The 15,372-nt window shown below is 39.0% G+C and overlaps 1 protein-coding gene across 6 annotated transcripts in view; it reads right to left on the bottom strand.

Annotated features, from left to right (window-relative positions):
- The window catches only part of LOC131427593 (nose resistant to fluoxetine protein 6), a 1,835,865-nt gene that overhangs the window by 1,435,753 nt on the left and 384,740 nt on the right, over positions 1-15,372 (bottom strand). The window lies entirely within an intron of this gene.

Here is a 15,372-nt window from a genome sequence, read left to right as displayed (position 1 = left end):
TTTGTCGACAATACGATTCAGTTACATCGGTCTTCCTCAGGGCTCATGCTTAAGCCCCCTTTTGTACAACTTTTACGTAAACAACATTGATGAATGTATCAACACATCTTGCACGCTAAGACAACTTGCCGACGACAGCGTTGTGTCTATTATAATACCCAAAGCTGGATATCCCCAAGGACCACTGCAAGATACCCTCGACAATTTGACGACATGGGCTCTTCAAATGAGTATTGAGTTCTCCAGGGAGAAAACTGAGCTGGTTGTATTTTCAAGGAAGCGAGAACCAGCACAATTACAGCTTCAACTAGGGGGTGAAACCATAGCTCAGGTCTTCACATTTAAATATATCGGGGTCTGGTTCGACTTCAAAGGCACCTGGGGATGTCACACTAGATATCTGAAACAAAAATGCCAGCATAGAATCACTTTTCTTCGCACAATAACCGGAATTTGGTGGGGTGCCCACCCAGGAGACCTGATTAGGCTTTACCAAACAACGATATTGTCCGTAATGGAATATGGATGCTTCTGCTTCCGATCCGCCGCAAACACCCATTTAAGTCGACTCATACGATGAGTCTCGAAGTGCTTGCGGGCGTTTTACCATTGAAAAATCGATTCTGGGATTTCTCATATCGATTGCTTATCCGATGCGATATCTTGAATCCGATATTGATTGAAAATTTCAAAAGGCTTGACGAGCTCAGTTTTCAGACCCGTTTTATGTCCTTGTATCTTGATTACATGGCTCAGAATATTAATCCTTCTTCGTTTGTTTCCAACCGTGCGCATTTCTTGGATACTTCTGATTCTACTGTGTTTTTCGACATTTTCATGAGAGAAGAGATTCGTGGAATTCCGGAACACGTACGCCCTCGAGTGGCTCCTAATATATTTTATAATAAATTTAGAACAGTTAGCTGTGAAAAGGTGATTTCATTCGTGTTATGTCGCGGCTCAAGTCAAATCACTACACTTTCAACGCACATCTCCGGCGTGTTGAGCTCGAAGAGAGCGGTCTCTGCACCTATTACGACGGTTATCAGGACATCGCGCATATCGTGTGATCGTGCGTAGAGTATCGTGACGCCAGGTCGAAGCTACTGGAATCCCTTAGGGCCCGAGGTAGACCGCCTGAGGTTCTTGTTCGGGATGTGTTGGCGAGTCGAGATAGTTTATATATGCTTCTTATATACCAGTTTCTTTAAACACATTGATATACAAATGTAATGTGTTATTCCTCGCTCAGAAAATATAATCTCCACCTACAGGTTCGACACTAACATCCGCCCGATTTTCTCAATCCCCGTCCCTGTCCACCATCTTCATTGGAACTAACCAGATCCTTTTTTTGTAACTAACTTTTTCGTTCCACTTCCCTGTCTCTTCACTATCTCGTTGGCAACTAATTAGATCTTTGTCGTTTTCAGACATTTTGTTTCCACATCCCTTTTTGCCTTTCTCATATAGAAAGGTTATGCGATCACTGTGAAAACCGACTTTTGAACCGAGGCCCGGAGGGCCGAGTGTCATATACCATTCGAATCAGTTCGTCGAGTACGCAAAATGTCTGTGTGTGTATGTGTGTGTGCGTATGTGTGTATGTAACGTTTTTTTGCACTAACTTTTCTCGTAGATGGCTGAACCGATTCGCTTCCGGAATTATGGGGTAAAATGAGCAAAAAATTGTGAAAATAAGTGCACTAACTTTTCTCAGAGATAACTAAGCCGATTTTCACGAACTTAGATTCAAATAAAAGGTCTTGTGGTCCCATACAAAATTCCTGAATATCATTTGGATCCGACTACTGGTTCCGGAGTTATGGTGTAAAATGCGAAAATAAAAATTAAAATATGTTTTCTAACTTTCCTCATAGATGGCGCGACCGATTTTCACAAACTTAGATTCAAATGAAAGGTCCTATGGTTTTATACGTAATTCCTGAATTTCATCTGGATCCGACTTCTGGATCCGGAAATATAGGGTAATGTGTGTTAAAAATGTTTTGCCATCACTGAAAGGGACGAAAAACCGTAAAAAATTTGTAAATCGACCTCAAATCTTCTCCAATCGATAGTTTTTATCAGCAGACAATCAAGCAAACTGATTTTGATTATTCTTTTAAGAATCGAAGAAAATTATTTTGAAGAATACCACACTATGATATATGATAGTATAATTGATATGAGAAAGGCATCATTACACCACTAGGTGGATTAAAACAGGTTTTATGAGATATCACACCTATCCAGTACAGAAAAAATTGAACTATTGTACACCCCAACTGTCTTTACAAGTTTGATATATATATATATATATATATATATATATATATATATATATATATATATATATATATATATATATATATATATATATATATATATATATATATATATATATATATATATATATATATATATATTTATTAAACCTCAACCTTGCGAAGTCAGAACTAAAATATAGAATACAGCAAATAATTAAAAAGCGAGAGAAATGTTAAACAAAAATAAGATCAGAAGAATAGCAAAACAAACAAAGCAAGCCAACCCAATGATTTTAAGCATCAATGATAAAGTATGGTTGAAATCAGAAAAGGAAAGAAAATTTGATCCTGTGTGTTCATTACCATTTATTGTAATAAGCATTATTCACACCCTAATGTTAAAACAAAACATTGTGTAACAAAAAATGAACAAATTGTTAATACAAATAAAATAATTAATTAATGTAAACACAATTTACCCATGAGCATATTTTGTGATATCTGTATATAACTTGTAAAAAAAAACAAATTTTTAAATAAATAATAATAATAATAACAAAAAACTAGCAATACAGCATAAACTCTTATTAAATATTAAGAAATTCTTCTGTAATATTAAATTCACTAAGGGAAGGAAATGTAGTCATTAGCATTATGAATGAAATATACGACAATTTATTACACATTAAAAAACCTGTTTTAATTCATTTAGTTGTGCCATAATATCTTCCTCATATATCTCATAACATCATTAATCTTACCGTGGAATTCACAAAAACAACTGTTCATTGAATAGAAGTGGGGAAATTTCTTCGGACTTAATCTAAAAATCTCTACAAATTCTGCTTACCCTGTACTTCCGGAACCGAAAATAGTGTCCACACTAAATTTATTAATTCCGTAAGAGACTGTAAGGCTTTTCCTTTGAACCTCAAAGTTTGTGAAAACCGATTCAACCATTTTCAAGAAAATTTGCTGATTTGTAGGTTTTAATAATCATTTCAAATTCTTTCGAAACCGGATTCAGATGACCGGAAAAGCCGAAGTTGGTTCGTTTGCCAGCAACCAATATGACACGACATTGACATTCTGTAATTTTGTTTTATATCATTTATTTTATCCCGACTTTACATGTTTTTATTTTATCAACTTTTGCCAGTAGCACACACTAGTCGCCGACATCCGTAACCGTTTCGTTTCCTACATAGCGTGTACGAAATAGAACCAAGCATGCATCGTTCGTTTTGTGTGTTCTTCTTCCACTGTATCACCACGTACCGGTGTTGTACATATTGTCATTCTACATGGCGATTTGAATACTTTGACACTCATCGCCCTGTAACTGCGGAACCGGAGGTCGGATACGAATGAAATTTACAGTAGCTTTAAAGATAATGTGACTTTCGGTGCTTCCGGAACAGGAAATGGGGGGACCAGTAGTGCCGAATTAAATTTTTATGCTCACAAACTAATAATCTCTGTAAATTAGAAGTATTTATCAGACAATTTTATGCATAAAATTTTAATTCGGCACTACTGGTTCCCCCATGTCTTGTTCCGGAAGCACCGAAAGTCACATTATCTTTAAAGCTACTGTAAAATTTCATCCGTATCCGTACTCCGCAGTTACAGGGCGATGAGTGTCAAAGTTTTCAAATCGCCATGTAGAATGACAATATGTACAACACCGGTACTTGGTGATACAGTGGAAGAAGAACACACAAAACGAACGATGCGTGCTTTGTTCTATTTCGTACACGCTATGTAGGAAACGAAACGGTTACGGAAGTCGGCGACTAGTGTGTGATACTTGCAAAAGATGATAAAATAAAAACATGTAAAGTCGGGATAAAATAAATGATATAAAACAAAATTAAAGAATGTCAATGTCGTGTCATATTGGTTGCTGGCAAACGAACCAACTTCGGCTATTCCGGTCATCTGAATCCGGTTTCGAAAGAATTTGAAATGGTGATTAAAAACTACAAATCAGCAAATTTTCTTGAAAATGGTTGAATCGGTTTTCACAAACTTTAAGGTTCAAGGAAAAGTCTTACAGTGTCTTACGGAATTCCTAAATTTAGTGTGCATACTATTTTCGGTTCCGGAACTACAAGGTGAGCAGGATTTGTAGAGTTTTTTAGATTAAGTTCGAAGAAATTTTCCAACTTCTGTTCAATGAACAGTTTTTTTTTAATAATTATTTATTGGAATATGAGTTAAAATTAAATTATTAAGATTTAAATTGGGTGTTCAGCCACAAGTGGTGACTTTTCAGCCCTTGTTATATATACGATTTGATTGTTACCATGAGGACATCATTTGCTTCCGCAATTCTGAGATTTTTGTGTAGGGAAAAATTCTAAACCTACTTGTATTGTGTAATGGGGAAAAGGAACTTATATACTAACTTACTAACTAATACAGAGAGCGAATCGATTCAATTGAAGATTGCATCGATTTTTGTCGGAATTTGCTTATAATATAATGTGACATTACATCTAATGGTTCTATATTTGTGAGTCTGTGTAACTCAATTGTACTAAACCAGGGAGGACGCTTCAAAATCATTTTCAGAATTTTATTCTGAATCCTTTGAAGCGTTTTCTTCCTGGTGGAACAACAACTTGACCAAAATGGTACTGTATAAAGCATGGCTGGTCTGAAAATTTTTTTATAAATTAACAATTTGTTTTTTAGACAAAACATAGAATTTCTGTTCATAAGAGGATACAAACATTAATATATTTATTACACTTTGCCTGGATTCCTACAATGTGATCCTTGAAAGTGAGTTTTTTGTCATACGTTAAACCTAAGTATTTAGCTTGATCAGACCATGTCAATTCCAAGCCATTCAATTTGAGAACATAATTATTGTTTGGGTTAAAAAAGGAGCTCTTGGCTTATGAGGAAAGATAATTAATTGCGTTTTTGCTGCATTTGGTTTAATTTTCCATTTTGACAAATAAATTCAATGAACAGTTGTTTTTGCGAATTCCACGGTAATATTTATGATGTTATGAGAAATATTAGAAAGACATTATGACACAACTAAATGATTTAAAACATTTTTTTAATGTGTAATAAATTGTCGTATACTTCATTCATAATGCTGATGGCTACATTTCCTTCCCTTCGTGAATTTAATATTACAGAAGGATTTCTTAATATTTAATAAGAGTTTATGCTGTACTAGTTGTTTTCTGTTATTATTATTATTACTATTTATTTTAAAATTTGTTTTTTTTTTGCAAGTTATATACAGATATCACAAAATATGCTCATGGGTAAATTGTGTTTACATTGATTAATTATTTTATTTTTATTAACAATTTGTTCATTTTTCGTTACAAAATGTTTTGTTTTAACATTAGGGTGAATAATGCTTATTACAATAAATGGTCCTTAACACACAGGATCTAATTTTCTTTCATTTTCTGATTTCAACCATACTGTATCATTGATGCTTAAAATCATTGGATTGGCTTGCTTTGTTTGTTTTGCTATTCTTCTGATCTTATTTTTATTTAACATTTCTCTCGCTTTTTAAATGATTTGCTGTATTCTAAATGTTAATTCTGACTTCACAATTTTCGTGATTCATTCCATAAATAACATTCAACCGAAGAGGTTGTGTCTAGTAGCATACAGTTTAAAAACGGTGGTTGGTTTACACGCGTTAAATACGACAACAGTTAAATTACAGGTAGAGTCCTGTTTTCATCAATCGTTAAAACGTAAAGTCGTCCTGCATAAGAGAGCATTAGTATTGGGCCAAGCTGGTGAAGAAAATAACAAGGGACGTTTCGCAAGTTCTACCCAGGCCACAAGAGCTGAGCAAGAGAGTGCAATGGCACATCGAAGAGGTGCAAAGGCACATCGGTGCAGAGAACAAGGAAGAAGGAGACAAGACAACTCGATTTTTCCACTGCCATGCAACACTCAAGTATACACCGGTAACCTGACATGATGATAGTGGATAAAAGATAATCAGAAATCGTGTGGTGCTTGATGTCAGGTAGCAGTAGCATCACTCGGTAGATGAATTACTCAAGCTAGGTGTTGATCATTTCCAGAACTCTACGCTTGATGGTGTGAAAATACTCGAGTGCAAGCAACTGTACTCAGTAGTTCACGAAGAAGAAAAAAAAGGTTTATCGCCCATCGGACTCGTTTCGAGTGACATTTGCCGGGTCTGAGTTGCCGTCCCATGTTTGTGTCGATAAAATTCGTCGTCCTGTTCGGCCTTTTGTTCCAAATGTAATGAATTGTACTAACTGCATAAAATTCAGCCACACAGCTACTTACTGTAGTAATAAGCCAAAATGCATAAAATGTAAGGGATTCCATTCAGATAATTATTGCAATGAAGAAATTGAAAAATGTATTTATTGAGGAAAGCGTCCTCATGATCTTTCAGTGTGCGCTACATTAATTTGAAAAATTATCAACCAAACCTGCTGCGGTATCGATACTAGGGGTTTGAAGGAAGCTTTCGCTCTCGGCAAAATTATGCTGATATGCACCATATGCAGGGAGGAGCATCAAGGTCGTAGGATTCGCGCGTATATTGAAGATCAACATCATGCAACTTCGTGTGAGCCACACAGCAAAAAGTGCAAAAATCAAATCAAACAGTTCTAGATTTGCACTAAACTGAGGATATTTTCCTTCGATTTGCGAGCAAGAAATCCTAATACTTCCTTAGAAAACTTTTAGATCCATTAGAACGGCTGATTTTGTGTTATGTTCTCCATCGTTGCTTTTTCACCAATGCAAATGACTGGCAGCTATGACGTAATCGCTCTTGTCGGAAGCGAAACTAGCTTTGCAAACGACACAAAATACATCTGCTCGCAGTGGCGATAGAATCTAAACTGATCCAATGGTTTTTGAGAGATTTGTTTTTACCTGTTTTCGTTTGTAGCTTTTTCACTAATGGGCGGTCCTAACGGCTATAAAAATAACCGCATACAGAATTTTAATGTTGATTATTTCATTTCGGATTTGCATAATTTATTGAAAGAAACTATCAATATGCTATAGGGAATCGTTTCTAGCATTCAGAAGGGTCAAATTGCGTAATTCTCTCCGAAATTGAACTCTGGAACATTTTTCGCAAAAACAAAGAAGCTTGATCTCGATTACTGTGAATTTCACACAGCGGAAAGTGCACAAATCTAACCAAACTGTTCCAGATTTGCACTAAACTGAGGTAATTTCCTTTCGATTTGCGAGCAACAAATCCTAATAGTTCTTTAGAAAACCAGAAAGAAAGCCATTAGAACGGCTGATTTATTGTAATGCTCTCCACCGTTGCTTTTTCACCAATGCAAATGACTGGCAGCTGTGACGTAATCGCTCTTGTCAGAAGCGAAACTAGCATTGCAAACGACACAAAATACATCTGCTCGCAGTGGCGATAGAATAAAAACTGATGATTTGTTGAGAGGTTTGTTGTTACCTGATTTCGTTTGTAGTTTTTCACTAATGGGCGGTCCTAACGGCTATTAAAATAGCAGCATACAGAATTTTAATTTCGATATTTCATTTCGGATTTGCATTTCATTGAAAGAAACTATCTGGATGCTGTACGGGATTCATTCCTGCCTTTCAGAAGGACCAAATTGTGGAACTCACTGCGATATTAAACACTGTTCGGAACATTTCCTCGAACAATTTGTTGTACAGCAGTAGATATTTTGTTCTCTTCCGCAGAACGCGTTGTGATTGGCTGGTGTTGACATGGGTCAAATGAGACAGGTTTTTCAATAGTGTACTATTGAAATACTTCAATGCTTTTTCTTTACACGCTTAATTTGAAAAATTTCGATTTTATTGGTAGTTAGATTTAAAATCCTTTCACAGATCGCAGCTATGAGCTTTAAAAATACGAGAAAGGTAAACGCGCCTTATGAATTTATCCTCTTTGATACTCGTTTATACCAAACATTTCAGAAAAGTTTAATTTTGAATTATTTGAGATTATGTCACACATCTGAATATTTTATCATAAAACTGTTATCATGTTTCCGATGGCATGTAGCCAAAATTATGTTGATTCGTTAGATACAACAAGAGATATTCACGATCAAAAACTTATCACTCTCTCAGAGGGTAAATTTTGAAAAGGCACCCCATAGTAAAGTAAGTCGTATTCACGACAAAAACTGCTGGAGAAGCAACTTCAGGCCAACACGGAAGGGCTGCATAAGTTTACATTTCAACAGGAGAAGCCAACTGTAATCCATGAGACGATTGACAGACTAAAAGTCTTGCTGACTACCATATAAACTGATTAACTGATCGCACTGAATAAAAATAGCAGTTTGGCGGGAAGTGTTACAAGCATTAAAAATCACATGACAGCACTGCTAGATACAGCTTTAAAGTCGACAAAGGAAAGTGTATTCTCGACACTGTAAACCGTGACGTCATTATTAGTCACAACGTGAATAATAATTACAATTAGTCACAACATGAATAATTATTACAATAACTAGAATAACAACAACTACATAACAGCCAAAACAATCTTCCACCTTATAAAGTACTTATTGCTGCAGCTGCAGCTAAAGAACGATTTTCGGGACCACCAACAAGTTACAGATTTCAAAGAGGACCGACGCTTAATCCTTAGAGCTCATCCTGCAACTAACGATGCCTAATCAAATGTCCGCTGAATGTTCGTCAACTGATACGTGCGTGGCGTGTTTTACCCAGAAGAAGAAAATAATGACAATATTATCATAAGTCAACAATCATGTTCAATAAGATCTCCTCATCTAGCGTCGTCGACAGAAATCGTAGCATATTGTCAAAATTTTAACCGTATGAAGAGCGCACTTAAGAGTGATGAAATCTATAGAAATATTTTCGGGTATTCGTATGGAATTATTCTAGCTACCGAAGCTAGTTGGGATGAAAGCGTTAACAGCACGGAAATCTTCGGAAACATTTACAAAGTTTTTAGAAAACTGCTAGGCAAGAGATGTTATTTCAATTTGAACTGCTTTAAGCACTGATGAGCCGAAGGCGAAACGCGAAGAAATAGAAACAAAATATGTGCTTTTTGCACAACCAAACAAAACCCCTAAACGTTCACATATTTTTGCTTCAGTATATTTTCCTTCTAATAATGCCCAAAAAGACACATATGAAAAGTTTCTGCATGTTGCTGACTTTAATCAGCGTAATATCGGCTTTATTCCAGATGCTGAAAATGATAGTATTATACTTCCTTTCGTTGGGGAGAATGAAACACTGTATTCCTTGTTCGACAAAATATCCGGTTTAGATCTTAGTCATATAAATCATGAAAAAAATTGGCAAAACTGTTATTTAGATTTTTATTGACTAATATTCATGATGATTTCTGTGTAATAGAATCACCAACTCTATTGTGGAAAACTTGTCGAATTCTCAATATTTATACATCAGATTAATAGACCCGACGAGGAGATTTTCGATTATCACTCAGTAAATTATGATAGTATTAGTCGTAAGCTACAAGAAATTCCATGGCAAGAACTCCTTAGAAACGAAGAAAATGTCGAAATTTCTGTAGATATTTCCTACACACTGCTGTACGATATAATAATTGGGGATGTCCCATTGAAGGAAAATAGACAAAAAAAATTCAAAGTATCCTGTTTGGTATAACGAGCATATCAGAAGCCTAAGAGGTCGGATACAAAAAGCTCATAAAAAGTGCAAAAGAGAAAATAACAGTGACAATTTTTTGAACTCACAAGAAATTTGTAATCTTTTCGCTAATTTTTTTCAACAAACCTACACGAAGTTTTCTGATCGTGAATATTTTAATTTCTTTCCAGAGTTTACTGAAGATATTAATGTAAATCAAATCGAAGAGATAGACATAATATATGCTCTAAACAAATAAGATGTCTCTAAAAGTGCCGGACCTGATTGGATTCCACCCATATTTATGTAAAATTTAGCATTAGATCTTGCAACCCCTTTGTTCTGGCTTTTGAATAATTCGCTTCAGTCTAAAGTTTTTCCAGAACTCTTTCCTTATACCAATTTTAAACCTGTTTTAATCCACCTAGTGGTGTAATGATGCCTTTCTCATATTACTCATAACATCACAAATATTACTGTAGAGTTCGATAAATCAACTGTTCATTGAATAGAAATAGGAAAGTTTGTTCGGATCTAATGTAAAAAACTCTACAAATCCTGTTTATCCTGTAGTTCTCGAACCGGAAGCAGTGTCTACAACAAATTTAGGAATTCCTTATGAAACTGTAAGATTTTCCTTTGAACCTATAAGTTTGTGGAAATCGATGTTTCCATTTTGCAGTTTTTAATCACCATTTACAATTCTTCCGAAACCGGATTCAAATGACCGTCGAAGTTGGTTTGTTTGCCAGCAACAAATATGACCTAAAAATTTCAACAGTTTTGAACCTAGTTAAACATAGACTTGCTATCTTATGCTCTATTTCGAGTAAATCAATTAAACGAAATCTAACAAACGAAGCGAACCTGCGTTTCTGTTACTTTCTGCAGCTAAACAGCACGAATCAGCAGCATGAAACATATAGTAGGATTATCACCTTTATTATTATTATTGACATCATTACACCACCGGCACGGCATTACTGCACTACCGGATGTGAAAATTTCATATATTCAAAAAAAATTGAATTCATTGACAAATGTTTATTCTTTCAGTCGTACTGATCATAAAATAGCTATGATTTTTATCAATCGCAGCACAGTCTTTTACCAATATTACACACTAGTAGCAGACATCCGTAACCGTTTCGATTTCTTCATAGCGTGTACGAAATGGAACAAAGCGCGCATCGTTCGTTTTGTGTTTTCTTCTTCTTTCGGTGTTGTACATATTGTCGATCTATATGGCGATTTGAAAACTTTGAAACTCATCGCCCTGTAACTGTGGAACCGGAAGTCGGATCCGGATGAAATTTCATAGTATTTTTAAAGATAGTACGAGCTTTAATTCAAATCATGATTTGTGAAAATCGGTTCAATCATCGCAGAGAAATCGAAATGAACTCTATTTTTTCAGTTTTTCTTCACCACTTTCGGTGCTTCCGGAACAGAAAAAGAGGGCACCAGTAAGGCCGAATTAAGTTTTCATGTCCACAAACTAATAAGCTCCGCAAACTAGAAGCATTTATCAAATAGTTGTATGGGATTAGTAAGTGTTTTTGACCATTGTTTGTGAAAAACTATTAATGACATTGGTAATTTTCCGCTTATCACGCTTTAGTTCCGGAACCGGAAGTCGGATCCGAATGAAATGTTCCAGAAATTTGTTAGGAAACTATAAGACCTTTCATTTGAATCTTAGTTTGTGAAAATCGGTTGAGCCGTTTCAGAGAAAAATTAAGGGCACACTTTTTTCTAATTTTCACATATTACCATATAACTCCGGAACGGCAAGTCGGATCCAAATGCAGTTCAAAAGCAAGTTTGTGAAAATCGGTTAAGCCATCTCTGAAAAAAGTGGGTGCATTTTTTTCCATTGTTTGGTACATATCATCATATATCTTCGGAATCTAAAGTCGGATCGGGATGAATTTCAATAACAGGCTTTTGGATCATGGGACTTTTCATATTAATTTTAGTTTGTGAAAATCGGTTCAGCCGTCTGCGAGAAAAGTGAGTGCATATTTTTTTACACACACATACACACACAAAGGGCAGCAGAGACCGGAGTCTAGGGGCATGACGAACCCTTCCTTCTGCGAGTCGGGTGGAAGCTTAGGAGCTTTCCGAAGCGATAACCGTTCACACACTCGTGTGGATTACCACCTTCTGCTCTTCCTTTGGGGAGTGTCCGAGCTTCTGGTTTTCAGACAGTTCAAGCGGAGGATTCCTAGGATGTGGTGGGGTTTCAACAGTGGGCTCTGTTGGATTCTTAAGAAAGCCACACGTCTGCAGGCAACTCCGTATAAGCGACCTGGTAGAGCTTCCGAAGTGCCTTGCCCAACCACCCGGAGTGCCAACGGGCACATCAGGATCGATACAAGTAACATCCTGATTATGACATTCTGGTCAACGCAAATGTCAACGGACTACGGAATACGGATCGGATGGCGACGATGGGCCGATATTCGTGCCATTCTGCTCCCTGAGTTAAGATGGGTGACACCTACTTGAAACGGCGAGTGGGCTAATTGTGCGTCTGTCTCCCTCCCGGTAAAACCTTGGCAGGCCTCCGGAAACGTTCTTCATCTGTCCGTCAGTTTTGCTGGGTACTAGGCTCGGATGTAACATTCCCAAATTTTACTGATCTGGCTCTGGACACAAACCCCATGAAGGTACATGTTCAACCCTCGCTTGGCCTGCCTGTTCCATAGACAACCAAGAGATAACGAAAGCGATTACGTACAGCGGTTGGAGATAGCGGTCCGGATGAGGGACCTAATAACATGGAAGGAGAAAAAGGAAGTAACAGTGGAAAGGTGGCGAATCCGTTCGCCAGAGGAGGATTGCTGAAGTCTCCGTCTCAGCAAATAGAAGGAGCAGAACAGCGTTAAGAAGCGGCTTCACAACGAAGTACACGCAGAGCAGCAGCGTGAAGAAGTGCAGCAGCTGCTGCCGACGATTAGCGGATGGAGCATACCTCCTCATCAACCCAAGGTAGTTGCGGCTAAGAACTTGACGGATGAGCTACACGAATTCGTCGACAAAAAGCACAAAGTGCACAAGGCCATCAAAGACTTGGTGTTGAAGATTCGATGGGCTCTCGGAGCTGCTGTAAAAGAATGGCGCAGCATGACGCAGAGAACGGATGAGGCAGAGAGCGAATTATCAGCGATTAAACACGCTCTTGCAGCAGCTACGTAGCGGCAGAAGCAACGAGCCATGGTCGAAAACATGGAGACGCCGAAGAATCAACGCAATACTCGATCGAAAAAAAGAGGCAGAGATACGCCAGGAGATGATGGAGTCCCGAAGAAACAAAGAAGCGAACAGGAACGCGCCCGCAATCGGAGTGATGATGGATGGCATACTGTGGATAGCCAGGAAGCGAAGAGAAAAAAGCGAAAGGAAATGGAAGAAAAGAAGAAAGACAAGAGGAAGGAACAGAAGAATAAAGAAAAGGACCGTAAGAATAAAGAGAAGGACTGATCGTCGAGGCAAACGACAAGACGACGTACGCAGCGCTCCTCAGGAAAGTGAGGGAGGACCCGGAGCTAAAAGAGTTGGGTGAAAACGTGGTGAAGACCAGGCCCACAAAAAAAGGAGATATGCTTTTCGAGCTCAAAAAGGATCCTTCGGTTAAGAGCTCAGAGTACCGAGAATAGAGTCCTTGTGTATGAAACCAACGTAGGGCAGAGGTCGTTTAGAGTGACAGCAGGTGTTCCACAGGGGTCAATACTTGACCCAACGCTCTGGAACGTAATGTACAACGGTGTGTTATCACTGAAGTTTCCGGCAGGCGTCATTATCGTGGGGTTTGCAGACGACATAGTATTAGCGGTATCTGGCGAATCAATCGTTAAATAGACACGAAAGATGGATAAATGGAGTGAGGCGGCAGATAGCCCATCATAAGAAAGAGGTTCTCGTAGTCAGTAACCGCAAAGCAGTAGAAATGCTGGAGATCACGATCGGAAAGAAGAGAGTTTTATCGCAACGCGCTTTGAAGCACTTGGACGTGTTGGTCGACGACCGGCTAAACTTTAACGCGCACTTCGACTATGGCTGCGGAAAGGCGGTAAAGATTATAGTAGTAGTAGTAGTAGCGATGATTATGCCAAACGTGGGCGGTCCATGAAGTAGTATGAGGCGCCTCTTGGCAAACGTTGCAACCTCAATACTTCGGTATGGCGTGCCAGCCTGGGCTGCGGCGCTAAAAACTAAGAAAATCCATGAAAAGCTGATCAGTATGTTCCGGCTATGAGAGTCGCGAGTGTCTACAGAACAATCTTGTCGGAAGTTGTATGCGTTATCGCTGCGATGATGCCCATCGGCATCATCTTAGAAGAAGATGTCGAGTGCTACCGGCGGAGGAACGCTAGGAATGCGAGAGCAGCTGCTAGAACGGACTCGCTGGCGAAGAGTCAACAAGAGTGGGACCATGCGGCGAACGGAAGGTGAACCCACCGACCGATTCCAAACGTGTCGGCGTGGGTGAACAGGAAGCATGAAGAGGTAACCTTCCAGCTGACGCAGTTTCTGTCCGAGCGTGGCTGTTTTCGGAAGTATCTGTTTCAGTTTGGTTACGCGTCTTTACCTCTTTGTCCGGAGTGTGTGAACGTGGAGGATACACCGGCGCACGTCGTCCTTGAATGCCCTAGGTTCGCGGAGATACGCAGGGATATGCGCGGCGTGACAGTCGAAAACATTGTAGAGGAGATGTGTCGCTAAGAACACACGTTGTACGTTGTTGACAAAGCAGTAACGGAGATGATTTGCGCGCTGCAAAGGAAGTGGCGCGAAGACCAGAGAGCGCCGAACAGTGATCCGGGCAGGAATGATTCACCGACGAGGACATGACTGAGTCGTCCGTTACAACACATACTGGAGCGCAGAGCAACAGGCAGCCGCGACCACCGGCCACTAAATGACCAGCGAACATGCGTCGGTTCGGGAGTTTTTCAGTCGTCGTGGAACTCTCCGTCGGTGTAGTCTAAATCCTTCGCCGGCGATTAGACGAGTAGATTGCGACGTTGCACTGGTATGGATTGTCTGAGCGCCAGTGAACCGGAAGCCTTTCTTCAACCGAAATCATTGGAGCGACTTAGGCATCGATCCGTGCACGGCTATCGGAAGCGCCGGTTACGGGAGAACTTCCATCGTCGGGGTAGGGTAGAACTTTCGTCGGAGACTAGCACAGTAGAAGCCATATTACCGAAGTCAAGTCGTCGAGGCGCCAGTAAACCGGACGCCAGGCTATAACCGGAATCACCGAACCGACCACGGCACTCCTTCGAGTGTCCCGGTGACATAATCATGTATAATCAGGGTCAGGAGAACTGTAGGCTACATCCATCCTCGGGGATTAGCCGAGTAGTTCGCGACGTCGACCAGTCCTGGGTAGTCGAGGCGTCAGCGAATCGAGCGAGGTGGTGCTTCAGCACAACCCCCTGCC

This window comes from Malaya genurostris, chromosome 2, assembly GCF_030247185.1.
Source record: "Malaya genurostris strain Urasoe2022 chromosome 2, Malgen_1.1, whole genome shotgun sequence".
NCBI lineage: Eukaryota > Metazoa > Arthropoda > Insecta > Diptera > Culicidae > Malaya > Malaya genurostris.
The sequence above is the reverse complement of the archived record's forward strand: the minus strand, read 5'-3'. Positions and strand labels throughout refer to the sequence as shown.